Source organism: Otolemur garnettii, unplaced genomic scaffold, assembly GCF_000181295.1.
Source record: "Otolemur garnettii isolate 467f Iridium unplaced genomic scaffold, OtoGar3 scaffold00062, whole genome shotgun sequence".
Taxonomy (NCBI): domain Eukaryota; kingdom Metazoa; phylum Chordata; class Mammalia; order Primates; family Galagidae; genus Otolemur; species Otolemur garnettii.
The window spans coordinates 2,862,725-2,876,766 of NW_003852457.1; the positions used below are offsets into that span (position 1 = coordinate 2,862,725).

At 43.6% G+C, this 14,042-nt stretch overlaps 1 protein-coding gene across 1 annotated transcript in view; it reads left to right on the forward strand.

Annotated features, from left to right (window-relative positions):
- FAM135B (family with sequence similarity 135 member B) overlaps positions 1 to 14,042 on the forward strand; it is a 283,763-nt gene that overhangs the window by 46,936 nt on the left and 222,785 nt on the right. The gene's annotated exons all lie outside the window — the stretch shown is intronic.

The following is a 14,042-nucleotide window of genomic DNA, read 5'->3' on the forward strand; positions in this document are numbered from 1 at the left end:
CCTGATATACACAGACTTATCTATGTAACCTGATATACACAGACTTATCTATGTAACCTGATATACACAGTCTTTAGCTGACTCCAGTCTACGTGCACGTGTGTGTGTGCGTCTCACTTCCCAGCACTTTACCCCCTCTTATTTTCTCTTCCTTTCCAAATTTCTTTTCTTTCCCTCTGCTTTGACGGGTCGACAATTATTTATTTAGCATCTGCTCTGTGCAGGCACTGTTTTAGGTAGTGAATGAAACAGACAGAAATCCCTTCTCTCATGGAATGAATGTGCTAGCAAGGAGGAAAATACTTTTAAAAAGTAAGCGAATAGTGTGTCGGGCTGTGTTCAGTGCGATACCTTAAGTTCTTTACATAAGGAGGACCCTATGATAGATAGAGTTGAAGATTCCTAATTTGGCTGTAACCCGGTCAAGTGCTTCCATTCAAACTGTCAGCATCCCAGTCTTGCCCAACCAACACCCTGAAGTTCACGTAAGAGACTTGATGAGCCTATAAATTCAACTTGCCTTATAATTCTGAAAACTGCACCAGAAATGTTTAGTTCTGATTTTCAGCCTTTTCCTCCCTGTGACTACAAGAAACAAGAGATCCTTTCAGGGCTATGACAAAGGCTCTCTTGTTCTCTCATGAACGCTGAGTTGACAGGACAGGGTGACCCCCAGATCTTGCTATCTTCCCTTCTCATCTTTCCCGTGTGGTAAGAGGTTGTCTGTTTTGACAAGCGTCCTTGTCGCTGTCATTAATGTTGTGACCACATGCAGCAGCCGCTTGGTCATCCAAGGCACTTGCTGGGATAGACACGTCTTCACCTGGGTCTGGAGGTCTGTGAGGGCATCGCTCACTGGTCTGGGGCCTGGTGATGGGGGCTGGTGGTCCCTCTCCCTCTCTCAGGTCTGGATTCAGTATTCTAGTCCAGGCATCCTCACCGTGTTGCGGGGAAACTCCAAAGCAGTGGGGGGAAGGCTCCGCGGCTCATACACTGTCACTTCTGCCATAGTCAATTGTTTAAAGCAGGTCGCAGCCCACCCAGACCGAGGGCTGTGGATATTGGCTTTGCTTTTTGAAGAATTACAAAATCTTATAGCTATTCTTTTTTTCAATCTACAAGAGAAGTCTCCAGTATAAGTGCAGCTTGCAGGTCTGATAGAGTTTAGTTTGGATTATATAAATCCTACATATAATTTATAAATGGTGTCCCAAAGTTGCCACACAAAGGGAAAATGGGAACTTGTAGTTAAATGTATCTTTATTTAAAAATCTTCATTACAAAATTTTACAAAGAGGTGGCTAATACACAGAGAATATTTTGTAATGAAGCCTTTATAATTAAAGGTACATTTAGCTACAATTTCCCATTTTCCTCATGGATGGTGACTTTAGGGGCGACTTTTGGGATACCCAGTAAGGTGCAGTTGATTAAGACTTTCATGTATGGTATAAGAGACATTTAACTCAATGCTGTTTTCACCTTTTAGTGTCTCATGTGTATACTCTGTGAAATACAGAGACCATGTTCTATTTTTGTCCTGGATATCTGTCACTCTGTTGCACCCATTTCTCTCCCGCCCCCATGGCACTAGCCTTGCATCCAGGTGAACTGCCTCTTGAAAGTGTGCTCTTGGCTGAAAGTAAACCCAGGATATGCCCTCTTCTGTGGTGGGTTAAAGGTCCCCGGGAGAGACATTTATTTACTAAAGCATAGCCAAAGGTTTGGCTGGTGACCTAAATATGGCCAGGAAGGTATCTGTCTCTGAGGACTTCTGAGTCTTAAGCGGGATGAGTCAACACAGAGAAAACGTTCTAGTTCCTGTCACCCAGTGGTGGGGACCCTGTGAGCTCATCAGAGTTCTCACTGCTGAGCCTGCCGAGGGCACCCCGACAGCTCAGCACTCTTAGCCTGCCCTCCACCCTGCCTTCCCTACAACCCACCCCTCCTCCAGTGTCAGATGGGTCCTCTCTTACCTACATGAGCCACTATTAGTTTTCACATCCCAGGAACCGTGGCAGCTCTCCAGTGAATGTCTTTGAAGTAGCTGGAGTGATGGGAAGAACTGGGTTCCAATCCCAGGTCTACCCTTTATAGTTCCCTGTGACATTAGGCTCACAAACATTAGGGCTGCCAGTTTCCTCATCAGTCCAGTGGGCCACAGTAATGCGCACCTTGGGGGAAGAGTGGAAGTTAAGTGAGAAAGTAGCCATGTGGTGCTGGGAGAGCCTCAGCTCAGTGGAGTGTGGACTGCAGTGGGCATTCTCCACCTCTCTGGGACCCTGCGTCTTCCCTGGTCGTGGAATCTGGAGAATCCCTCAATGACCCAGTCAAAGGGAAGCCCAGCCAGTCCCTTCTCCCGGGTTGTGTGCTGTGATGGTGATCAGCACATGAAGCTGCTCCAAGATGAGGCTGGAGCTAGTGACCCAGGGAGAACAACTGGGGTCATGTGGGGTCACCCAAGATTTGGGTTCAGGCCTGCTGGCTCCATATGTGATTCCTTACTTAACCCTCAGACCTGGTTTCTTGTCTGAGTGCTGTGATTCCCCCATGCTGACCGCAGAGGGTCATTATGAAATGACTAGTGATGATTTACAGGAAGGCACCTTGTAACCTGGAAGGTGATCATCTTTGCCTGGACAAAGATTCCCAGGTATGCAGGCCCCAGAACCTTTGCCTTACAGCTCCCTGTGGGTAAATGAAGGCCTTCAGATGGGCAGAAATGATCCAGTTTTATGAAAGTTAATTGAGAGCTGTATTTTCTAAAGGATAATGACTAGTGAAAGACATCCCATGTCAAGCAGATGTGATGACCCACTTATTTTTTCAGGTACAAATTATTGAACAGAAGTCACATCTGTCATTGCTCACCTGTTCGCAGAGTGACCCCTTCCTCCCCCTCCAACCTGTGCAGGTTCACCATAGCAACTCCAGGGCCAGAAGATCATCCCATTGAAGTACAGGAGGTGCTGATGAGTGAAATGCAGCCCCCAGGAAACCCGGTGTTGGTCTTTGCTACATTTTGTTAAAGGGCCAGACCAGTCTTTGGTTGGGACTGCTCTGTGCCAGGCACCATGCCTAGGTGATATCCCAGGACCCTGCCTGTCTGTAGTAGGAGTCCTGGCGGGTTGGTTTTCCCAGCCTCTTATTCCTGAGTTTCCTTAGTTATTTTCCATCCACTGACCCCTACCCTGCTCTCTGTTTAATTCCCACTTGCATCTGCCATATTCACCACTGAGCCTAGTTTCATATTGAGGAATCTTTTCCCCATTGCAACAGTGTGGAATAAAAATTTTTTTTTTATCACTTAGCTACTTTCAAACTCTTGTTTTCCCTTGACAGCTCAGGAGTACAATTTGAACTTGATTTGTGGATGTAGGAGGAGTCAGCATTTAGCTGGTATTTTAGGGTGCTCGCATTATACCTCCTTACACTATGTTTCATTACATTTTCTGATGCTGCCCCATGTTTGCTGAGGAAGCAGAGTTCCAAGAACTCTCAGAGTGTCTACGAAAATGTGGCCCTCAAGTGGGCCACACGGCGCCTTGGAGGTGTGGAATGCCAGGAGCTCCTTCTCGCTTGAGAGCCCCTTGAGTAATAATCATAAAAAGGTGTTATAATAAAATTTTGCATTTAAATTGCCTCTTATTCTTAGGATGTCAAAGTGCTTCACAAACATGAATTGCTAGAAACCTTTTAGGTTAATTAAAATGAGCAGGTTTCCCAGACAAAGAAGGTGACTGTTTTTGTACTTTTGGGTGTTTTTACAGGTGAGTGAATTGAAGCACAAATAAGTTCTTTGACTAATCAAACAGAAATATCCCGAGAACAGGTGAATGCAGCAGTAGCGGACCGGGCGCGCTGCTGAATTTCATTGCTCTTCAGAATAATAATGAAAATAGCCCAGTGACTCACGGACACTGGTGCTGAGATAAGAGCGTTCACCCTCCCGTTTATTGAGTGGCTGTGGGACATGTGACAACATGTCACGCCTGGCACTTGGTTCGCAGTGGTGGGTTGTTTCCTGACAATGCTGCTGTGAAGGAGGTTTTATCTTCATTTTACAGCTCTGACAACTCAGGTTCAAAGCGTTAAGCAGCTTGTCACTGGTTGCACAGCTTGGGAACCGCCGGAGCTGGGGTTTGAACCCAGGTTGCTTGATTGCTGCATGGGTATTTTTCCTGTCTATCAATATCATTCCCAAATTTTGTTACTTTTTTCTTCTCTACTTCTAAAGTCCGGGAGAAAATAACATTCCCATCAGAAATAGAAGCTGCTGACTCAGAGTGGGAGTTCCGCAAAATGGCAGTTCCAGGAGATGAAGTCAGACTGTGCAGGGAGGCCAGAGCATGGCAGGGGGTGCTGAGAAACAGGCCTGGGCATTCGGACTTTATTCTCCTTACATAATTATCCATTTATCAACATTCATCTTCAGTTCTCAGAGGTCTGAGGGGCAGAGGCAAAGAAATGTTCATTCTCTGAAGATATAATATGAGCAGATATGTTACCAAATTTCATCCTCCCAACAAGCCTGTGACTGGTAGGTTCTTATCCACAGTTAGCAGAATGAGAAATGAAGACTCAGAAAGATGACAGGATTTGCTTAAGGTTAGAAAGTCCTTAAAAAGTGTCACCAACTCATTTAACTCCAAGACCTGTTCTTGCCATTGTCACACATTTGAAAAGTCACATTCTAATCAGACTTTATGGCCACATCAGTCTGAATCAAAATGCCCACCTAGGCTGACAGACTATGCAAGAATTTTCTGTTTAATGTGGATATGTAGCTGCAAACTCATGCCTTGGAGTCTCTGATTCCAGCAGGAGGTCTGTGGGAGCTCTGAGCGAACTGTCACTGCCCATCACAGACACCTGCACGTAGGGTGCAGTGTTCCTGGCGAAACCCACAGATGCGTTCATCCTTGCAGCCTCGTTCAAGTGAACACATTTCTGCAAATATTTCTATAGTGTCCTCCCGTTCTCCATATCCCATCACCATCACTCCCCTCACATCACCACCCCCCCCCCTTGCATCACAGTGGCAATGCACATCACATAAAACACAGTTCAGGGGCATTTTCCAGAGAATTGGAAGCAATGACCACAGAGGTGCACCCGTTCTCCCACTTTACGTGAGTTATTCCCATGAGCATCTTTCCTGCGGATCCAGATTCTTTTCTCATACGTCCACCAGGGACATTGCTTAGTCCCATGTTTGCCCTCCCCACCCCCCAGTTATTACAGGGAAGGCCAGCCTTAAATGACATGTTCCCTGTGTGTCGTGATGCACGTGGGTGAAGGGTCTTGACTCCTGCTTGACAACATTGTCAGTATACAGCGGGACTGTGTGAGCCCTCCTGGCCCAGTAGAGCATGTGACGCCCACAGATGGGGGGGTGTCAGAAGACGAGGAAGTGAGGATGGTCAGAGCTGGAGTGGCCCTGGTCAAACAGGCAGTGAGAACACAGTGGTTTCAAAGTATCTGCTGAATCCAGAGTTCTCTCCCCCACCCCATCTTAAGCTCGATGGCTGGACCTACTTGCTTTAATTCCCTTGAAAAATAAGATTTGATGTCTCCCCTACAATTTTTAAACAAAGAGGTGACAGGACAGAAGCTGCAATATAGAGACATCATTTTGAGAGCAGACCAGAGGGCAGGTTATGACCTTCAAATATGTGTCTTGATTAATTTGTGTACAATTTTTTTTAGAAAGGTCTATTGTGGACCTCAATTTTAGGGGATATTGAAGCCTGCTGAGATAATGAAATTGAAAATGAATAGAGGGTTCTGAAGCTTTAGACATGAACTATTTATTGGTATTGCTGTTGTTTGGTAGGTAGCATTGGTCAGAGTTATCAGTGTAATATGGTTTCAGACAGCAGCGATCCCATTAGCCATCACTTCCCAGGACAGGTGTGGATGAGCTGACATTCCCAGCCTCACCGCTCCCGTTGGAAAATGAGCACAACACTCTCGTGTCGCCACTGGCCGGGTGCACTGAGACCACGTGTGTTGAGGTTTATGCATGGAGGCTGGCAAGTAGCCTCAGCCACACTCGCAAGATTGAATTTCACTCCCTCTGACAGAAGGAGCGGGAATTGTGCCAGAGGAACCTTGTCGGCAGGGCAGAACATCACTCTGCATTGTCTGGAAGGCGAGAGGGTCCAGTCTGATTGTTGTCACTCTAGTAGGGACGTGGTTCTGGCGTGGACCCCCACCTGCTTGAACTCTGTGTGTCTCTCGTGTCAACTCTACTGTGCCCTCTGCTCAGTATCCCTGCTTCCTATATGGTCAACAGGTTCAGGGGCCATTAGCCATCAGCTGCCACTGTGGTATCCCAAGATGAGAGTAGACAACAAATGGCACCGCCATGTTGGGGAGGGCTTTGAATGCCATTTCCAAAGACAGCCCTGACACGCAGGCAGGCCCTCTTTAAATGAAATTTTAGCATCTGCTGCTTATTAACTGTGTGACCCTGTGACCATAAAGTGCTTATATAAGTCCCAGATTCCACATATGTGAAAGAGTGGGAATATTCTATCTACCTTGACTTTGAAAAAGGGAGAGCAGGATCATAGCAGAGCAAAGGACCACATGCTCAAATGGCCAATGTTTGTCACCTTTTTACTTACAATTTTTTTAGCTTTCGTGATTGTTCCCACTCCCAGCAAAAGTGAAGGCCCCGAATTGAATAAATAGAAGCGATTCAGAAACAACATTAGATTCAGATTTAGACAGCAATTGATTTTTTTTCCTTGGGTAAGAAAAATTGTACATCTGCTTCTAAATTATGAAGAGTGGTGATTATGATTCATGCACACATGATTCACAGAGAAAGCTGGAGCTAAAACACAGCTAAACTAATAATATTTTGTCCTTGTGACTAAAGCCTGTCTAAGCTTAGAATGTGTTCCCAGAGTTAGAGCAAGAATCCCAAGGGCCATATTAATGCTGCTTTGATTTGGCAAAAGTGGCCTAAGAAGAAACAGTGATTCCTCCAACAAGCCCCTCCCCGAGGCAGTGCACCTGTGTGGTGTGCGGCTGCGCCCCTGTCATCGTCTACTTGGTGTCCAGGTGTGATTGATTCCTGCTAACGACACTCAGAGCCAGGCCTGCTCCTCTCTGCCCTGGACCATCTGCCCAGTGCCTCCCTAGCCTGCTGACCTCCGCCATGTCTCTCAACAGCAAACCCGATTTCTCTCTTCCTCCTAGGGTGGACTCTTTAATCATTGGTATCTGTGCAGCTGAGAAGAAAAGTCACATACTTGGACATCACAAAGATTTGGGAAAGGATTCTAGATGCATCATTTTCTCACTGTGCGATCCTTACCCACATGACCTTGCTGGGCATGAATTTCATCATCCATGAAATAGCTATTACATTTATGAAGGAGTCCTTTTATGAGGATTAAAGGCATATATAAAATATCTTACACAATTTGTCGGAATTGTAGCGGATCAGTAAATCTCGCTATTCTTCAGTGGTTCTTTGTTGCTGGAAAATCAGAGCTAATTTTATTATGACCTTCTAGGTCCTCTGCCCTTTGCCATCTGTGTACAACAGGCTGCTGTGCCTCCTGTCCTCTGCCTCGCTCTTCTCTCTGACTTTGTGTGTTACCCATTGGAGTCCTCCAGGAACCGCCTCGGCAAGATGGCTTTTCGTTGCCATCTCTTCCTGTGCAGTTTGGCTGGGTGCTGGGACTGTTCACATATCAGGGTTTCCTTCATCCTCCACACACCAAACAAGCAGAGCCATCGATGAGTGCTGTTGCTCCTGACTCCGGTGCTCACGGAGAATGTAGAGTGTACTGACAGTCTACTGGGGATTGTCACGGTTTATGTGGATCTGAATCAGAAATGGTCATTGAACTTAAAAAATTCACATCCTTATAAGAAAGGAGAGGGCAAAACTAACCCTCTGATAAGTACAAGGTGTCCCAAAAGTTGCCCTGAAGTCACCATCCCTGGGGAAAATAGGACATTGTAGCTAAATGTATCTTTATTTGCAAAATATTTGTTACAAAAGTTTACAAAATGTTTTCTATGTGTTGGCCATCTCTTTGTAAAATGATACGTATTTCTTTATTGTTTAAGCCAGAGATAAGAAAAATTTTTTCTGTAAGGGGCTAGATAGGACATGTTGGAAGTACTTGAAGCTGTAATTGTAACATTAAAGCAACCATAGGCTGGGTGCTGTGGCTCACACCTGTAATCCTAGCAACCTTGGAGGCTCAGGTGGGTGGATTGCTTGAGCTCACGGGTTTGAGACCAGCCTGAGCCAGAGAGAGACTCTGTCTCTTCTAAAAAGACAAAAAAAACTGAGGCAAGAGGACTGCTTGAGCCTGAGAGTTGGAGGTTGCTGTCAGCTACGATGTCACCATGACACTCTACCCAGGGTGACAGCTTGAGATTGTCTCAAAAAAAAAAAAAAGCCGTAAAGAATATGTAAGCAACCAATGTGGCTGTATTCCAGTAAAAGTTTATTTGTAATAATACACAATAAACCAGGCCCATGGGCCACAGTTTGTGGACTAATAGTTTAAGCCTTTATATCAGGTTAAACCATTCCATTAGTGTATCCTATCTTTGTTTACTGTGATTTATTTAATTAAGAGTCATATTAGAAGAAATTAATTATTTACTTTCCTGGTAATTTAGTCTCAGTGTCACGAGCATGTAAGTCCCAAGACGCGGGACGTATTTTCTCTGGAGAAGTTTCACAATCCTGTGTGTGAGTTAATGAACTCGGGCAACCTAAGCAATCTCTTGGAGTTTCAGTTTTAGTTTGATTTTCCCCATTTTCAATGGTTAATGGTAGTATTAATGGAGGTGAACATGAACTCCAGTTTCCACCTGTTGTCCCTACATAAGTTTCACAAAGCAACTTCCTCCCCCTTTCACTCTTTCAAGTATTCTGGTTTGAATAATAAATTATATGATCACTCTAACAATAGCAGCTGTTTGTAGAGCCTTGCTCTGCGTGTGGCATGGTGTTAAGCTCTTATACATTATTGTATTTATTCCCTTAAGGAATCTTGTGAGCTAGCTGATTATTATCCCCATATAAGGGAGAAGAACCTGAGGCTCAGGGATGTGAAATGGCCTGTCTGTGGAAACGCAGCTGATAACATGGTCCTAACAATTCTTGTATGTGCTCTGGTGGATTTTATTTCCAAAGATGCCTGTGATGGCATTTCCTGTCTCAGCCCACCTGCTCTTTGATGAGCGGCCGTCATCACTCCCCCATTGGCAGGCAGAAACTCTCGTCCCCTCTCCTTGAATCTGGGCAAGCTCTGCCACCTGGCTTAGAAGTGAAATGTGGAAGAGGTGATGCTGTTTAATTTCCAAGTTCAAGCCTTAAGAGATTCACAGCTTTCAGGATGGCCTTGTGGGATGTGTCCTCTTGGAGGCCAGCACCATCCTAGCAGGGAGGCTGTGTTGATAGAAGCCGTGTTCCAGCCACAGCTGAGAGCTCCCAGGATGAACATGGAGTTAGTTGCCCAGCTGAATTCTGTTCAAGTTTCTGATCCAAGAACTGAGAATAAGAAAAATAGTTCCTGCTGTAAGCCACTGAGTTTCAGGGTAGTTCTGTGTTTATGCAGATATTTAAAATGCATACAAACACCCTTGCAGTGCTCTTCACTTGCAAGAAGTATATGCTGGGCATCTCCCTGGGTGTGGCTCGTGACAGGTGGTCAGTGAACAGTGGCTATCGCTGAGAGCAGAGATGAGAGTGGAAATGCCATGAGCACAGTCAGGTGGTTAGGAATGCGCAGCCGTTACTCTCAGATAATCTGCCTAGAGCAGGGGTCCTCAAACTTTTTAAATAAGGGGCCAGTTCACTGTCCCTCAGACCATTGGAGGGTTGGACTCCAGGCCCCAGGACGAGTCAGCTGCTAAGCAGGACAGGCAGGAGCAGCAAAAACACCCAGCAGGCCGGATAAATGTCCTCAGCAGGCTGCATGTGGCCCGCGGGCCCTAGTTTGAGGACTCTTGGCCTAGAGGGTCACAGGCAGATAGGACTGGACTGGAAAGAATGGAGAAGGGATAGAATGCCACGTGGGGTGAAAAATTAACGTGAAATTTGCAATCTATATAGCCCTTCTCTAGAAAGTGCCACATTAATTGGCATTTCATACGACTAGTATTTGATATTAAAGAAATTTGGTAGAGCAGGAGGGATCTTTAAAAAATCCCACCAAGCTGGGATCAAAAACCTGTTTTGTTTCTAAGTTGCCATGTGACCTAGAACTTATTTTCTTATTGGTCCATTCCAGTAGTTGGAGAGGATTTCAGAAAGGGGCCTTCAAGATATTACAACAAATCTAGCTCTAAGTTTTAAAGCACCTAAGAGCAGATCTCTCTTGTCGAGATAGCTGCTTTGGTCTCTACTCTGGCCCGGCTGGCAGCTTCTCCGTCTCTGCTGTTGTCTTTGTAAGCTCGTGTTTTAAACTGACTTAAGCAAAACACAGTCATCACATTGGCTTTGCAAGCAGTCATTAACAAAAAGCTGCCTTTGCTACAAGCTTGTAAAATTGCTGTAAAGAAACCAGAGAAGAGGCTCTGAAAGCAAATTAGCATTTCAGAGAAGTGTTGGAGTTAGTCAGCCTTCTCGGTTCTTTTTGTCATCAACAAATTGTTTTCTTCCTTTAGGTGCCAAGGAGGTGCAGTTAAAATGGAGTTCATCATAGGAGGCTTGTGTTCACTCAGAAACCTCCTGCGTTTTCCTCCGTTATAATAATGGTGGTAGTCACAAAAGTAGCAGGAATCATGGCACTGGTAATAAAATTCAATTCAAGAGCGATCCACTGACCCCCTGTGTCATGCTACGCAAGTTTTCTAGGACACGGTGTGAATAGGACATAGTGCTGTCCTTGTGTTACTCACTGACGATAGGAACATAAATTATAATACCTTGAAATGAGGGCAGCCTCAGAGCTACAAGGAGCGCCAGGCTAGTTCACTTTTTTTCTGTGGACTAGAAAGTCTTCCCAGATCTCTCAAACTAGATCCAGGATCCCATTACATTTTGTGAAGGTAGGTATCATAATTCTTGTGTCATGGATCAAGGCTCAGAATATTTAACTTACATCTTTGAAATGTAGTTTTTGTTTTAGCATAAAACATAGGAATTTTAGAGACATCAAGAGCCATATCTTAAAATGTCAGTGCCATAGAAGAAACTTTTAAATTTTTATTGAAATATACATTTGTAATATGTGTATGTGCTTATATAATCTTGATGAATTTTCTCAAACTTAGAGATCCAATTTACCTAGCACCTGGGTCAAGAAACAGAAAATCACCCATACCTCCCAAATCCCCTTAATTCCCCTTTCAGACACTACCCTCACCACCAGAGGTAGTTACAAAGGTGCAGGCGTCTAACACCATTGGTCTCTTTTAAATGTTTATGAATAGATTTATAAAAATTGGATCAGAAACTGTATCTGGATCCTTTTGTTCGAACATTATTATGCAATTCATCTATATTGGTATATAGAATAGTGTTTCATTCTCTTTGCCATACAATGATCCAAAGTATGACTATACAATTCATTTACCAATTCTAATGAGATTTGTGTATATGTAGGAGCACTTCTGTCGAGTATATTACTAAGAATGGTGTAGTTGTATAACAGGCTACAAGCATGCCTATCTTTAGTAGATACCTCTAAATGGTTTTCCAAAGCATCCTACCAATTTACATTTATTCCAGTAATACATACACGTTTTAGTTATATCACATCTGCATCCTTGGACTTGATTACTTTTTCATTTTATCCGTCCTGGTCAGTGTGAAATGGTTATCATAATGTGATTTTAATTTGCATTCACTAGATTAGTAGTGAAGTTGAGCATCTTGTCATATGATTACTGGTCTTTGGTACAGTATTTTGATGTATAATCTGAGGACTAGGTTCCTCTCTTGCCCTGCTTATCGTATTGTATTTATAGTCCTCAGTTCCTTCTGTGAACGGTTCCCTTTGTGTGGCTTCAGCACCTAGGACAGGGCCTGACCAATGGTCCGCCTGTTCTCCCTTCCCCATTATGTCAGAATCATTCCAAACGGAATGCTCAGTCAAGCCGGTGCCAACACTGGGCATTCTGTTATGGCCACTGTAGGGGGCACAGCTTCAAGATCCAGAGCTGATTTCTCTCTGAATGGTTTAGTGACACCCGAGGAGGCTCTATCCCCGCTCCCTCACCAAGTCCATCTCACGGGTGAGGAGCTTGTTCAGAGTGATATCCATCTTCTCACCAACTCCATTTGATGATTCTGGGTAAGTGCTCGTGGCTGAACTCTAGTACCTAAAAACCATATGCTCTGAGGTCCAGTCCTGCCTCTCGTTTACTCTATTGGAATTTTGATCAGAATGTTTGTGCTTTCTGAGTCATTTTCATTTGTGATTTTGGAGCAATCTCACCCACTTCAGAGGCCATTGTAAGGATCAAATGTGTACATGTGTATAAAGACTCAGGAGAGTTCTTGGCAACTAGTGAGTCCTCATTCAATGCCAACTCCTATTAATTTTACTTATTTTTACTGATGTATAATAGCTCTTATTAATAGTGGTACTTGGAGTATCAATTTTGAAATAAAGTAAAAGATAATGATGACCATGTGGTTAGCCCAACATGGCTTTGAGATGTGTTTGTGGCAGACATGTTTTAAGACAAGAAACAAATCAATGGAGTGAATTATAATTGAGCATTGTGTAAGTTTAATAGTAGCAATGTGTGCTGTATGTACTTTAAAAAACCACCTGAGAAATAATATCCATAAAACTCAATGTGATATATGGTTCAAAAAATAACCCTGGCTTCCAATTTTAGAAGGCAAAGCCAAATGGAATCCTGAAAGTTTGCCCCTCCTCTATTTTTATATTATTTCACCTGCCAGTTTAATTATTTAGACAATGACTAAATCTGTGATGAGTAGAGGCACTCCCATCTAGTGGAAAAGAGTTCTGGGGTCAGGCAAATCTACGTTTAAATCCAGTGCTACGGCCTCCTCACTGTGCATCCTTGAACAAACCACTTGATCCAACAGAGCCACTATTTTCTAGTGTAAAAATAGGAAGATCACCTGGAGGTTGTAAATATTCATGAAGATAAAGAAATAGTGTGGTCTGATATTTAACAGTGAGAAGGAAACTTCTTCATCAGAGTAAACTTTAAAACAAAATAGACACCCACTTGTGTAGATCATTGTTAGAGTCTAAAAATGTACTGAAGATGTACACATCTAACTGTCTTTCTCCCTTAATGGAAAGTACACTCTTTGAGAACAGAAAGCTTTTTTTTAGTGTGGTATCTCTAGTACTCAGAAGAATGTTTGATTTTCACTGATGCTTAATAATTGATTTTTGATGAGTGAATGAACAAGACACAGTTCCAACCCTCCTTGAACTTACATAACACAGAGAAAAGGAAGAAGTAGAGTAAAATATGATATAAGATAAAAAGTGAGATATTAAAATACAATTATGCACATTATTATATTTTTCTAGCTATATTAGAATGAACGGAATAAAACCAGTCCTGGACATTGTTCAAACGCACATGATAGATATTATGTGTTATGTAAGTCACTTATCCATTAGAAAATGACCACATTAATATCCCATTTTACACATTAAAAGTTCAGGGAAGTTAGGAAATTTGCCAAGAATCACGTAACCCATGAATGGCAGGTCTGTTTGAGTAAGTGCCTGTTCTCTGACATCTCTGTGTTCCGCGTAATTCTCTGAGTTGTGTACCCTGAAAGTCCAGAGAAGGGAGATTTATTTTGTCCAGGGAGACTAAGAGAATGTGTTGTTTAAACTGTGTCTTACAAGCTGAGTTAAATTTTGGTGAATGGGGAATCATGAAGGAGAGCTTTGTAGAGTGGGCAGAGATCAAAGGCCAGATGTGACCAGGTCAAGGGGAGAAAGAGGTAGTTGCCTGAAGGGCTGGAGTGAACCTTGAGGCTAGAAAGGTGCATGAAGGCCACAGAAGAGAGAGCCTTGAAGGCCACAGAAGAGAGAGCCTTGAAGGCC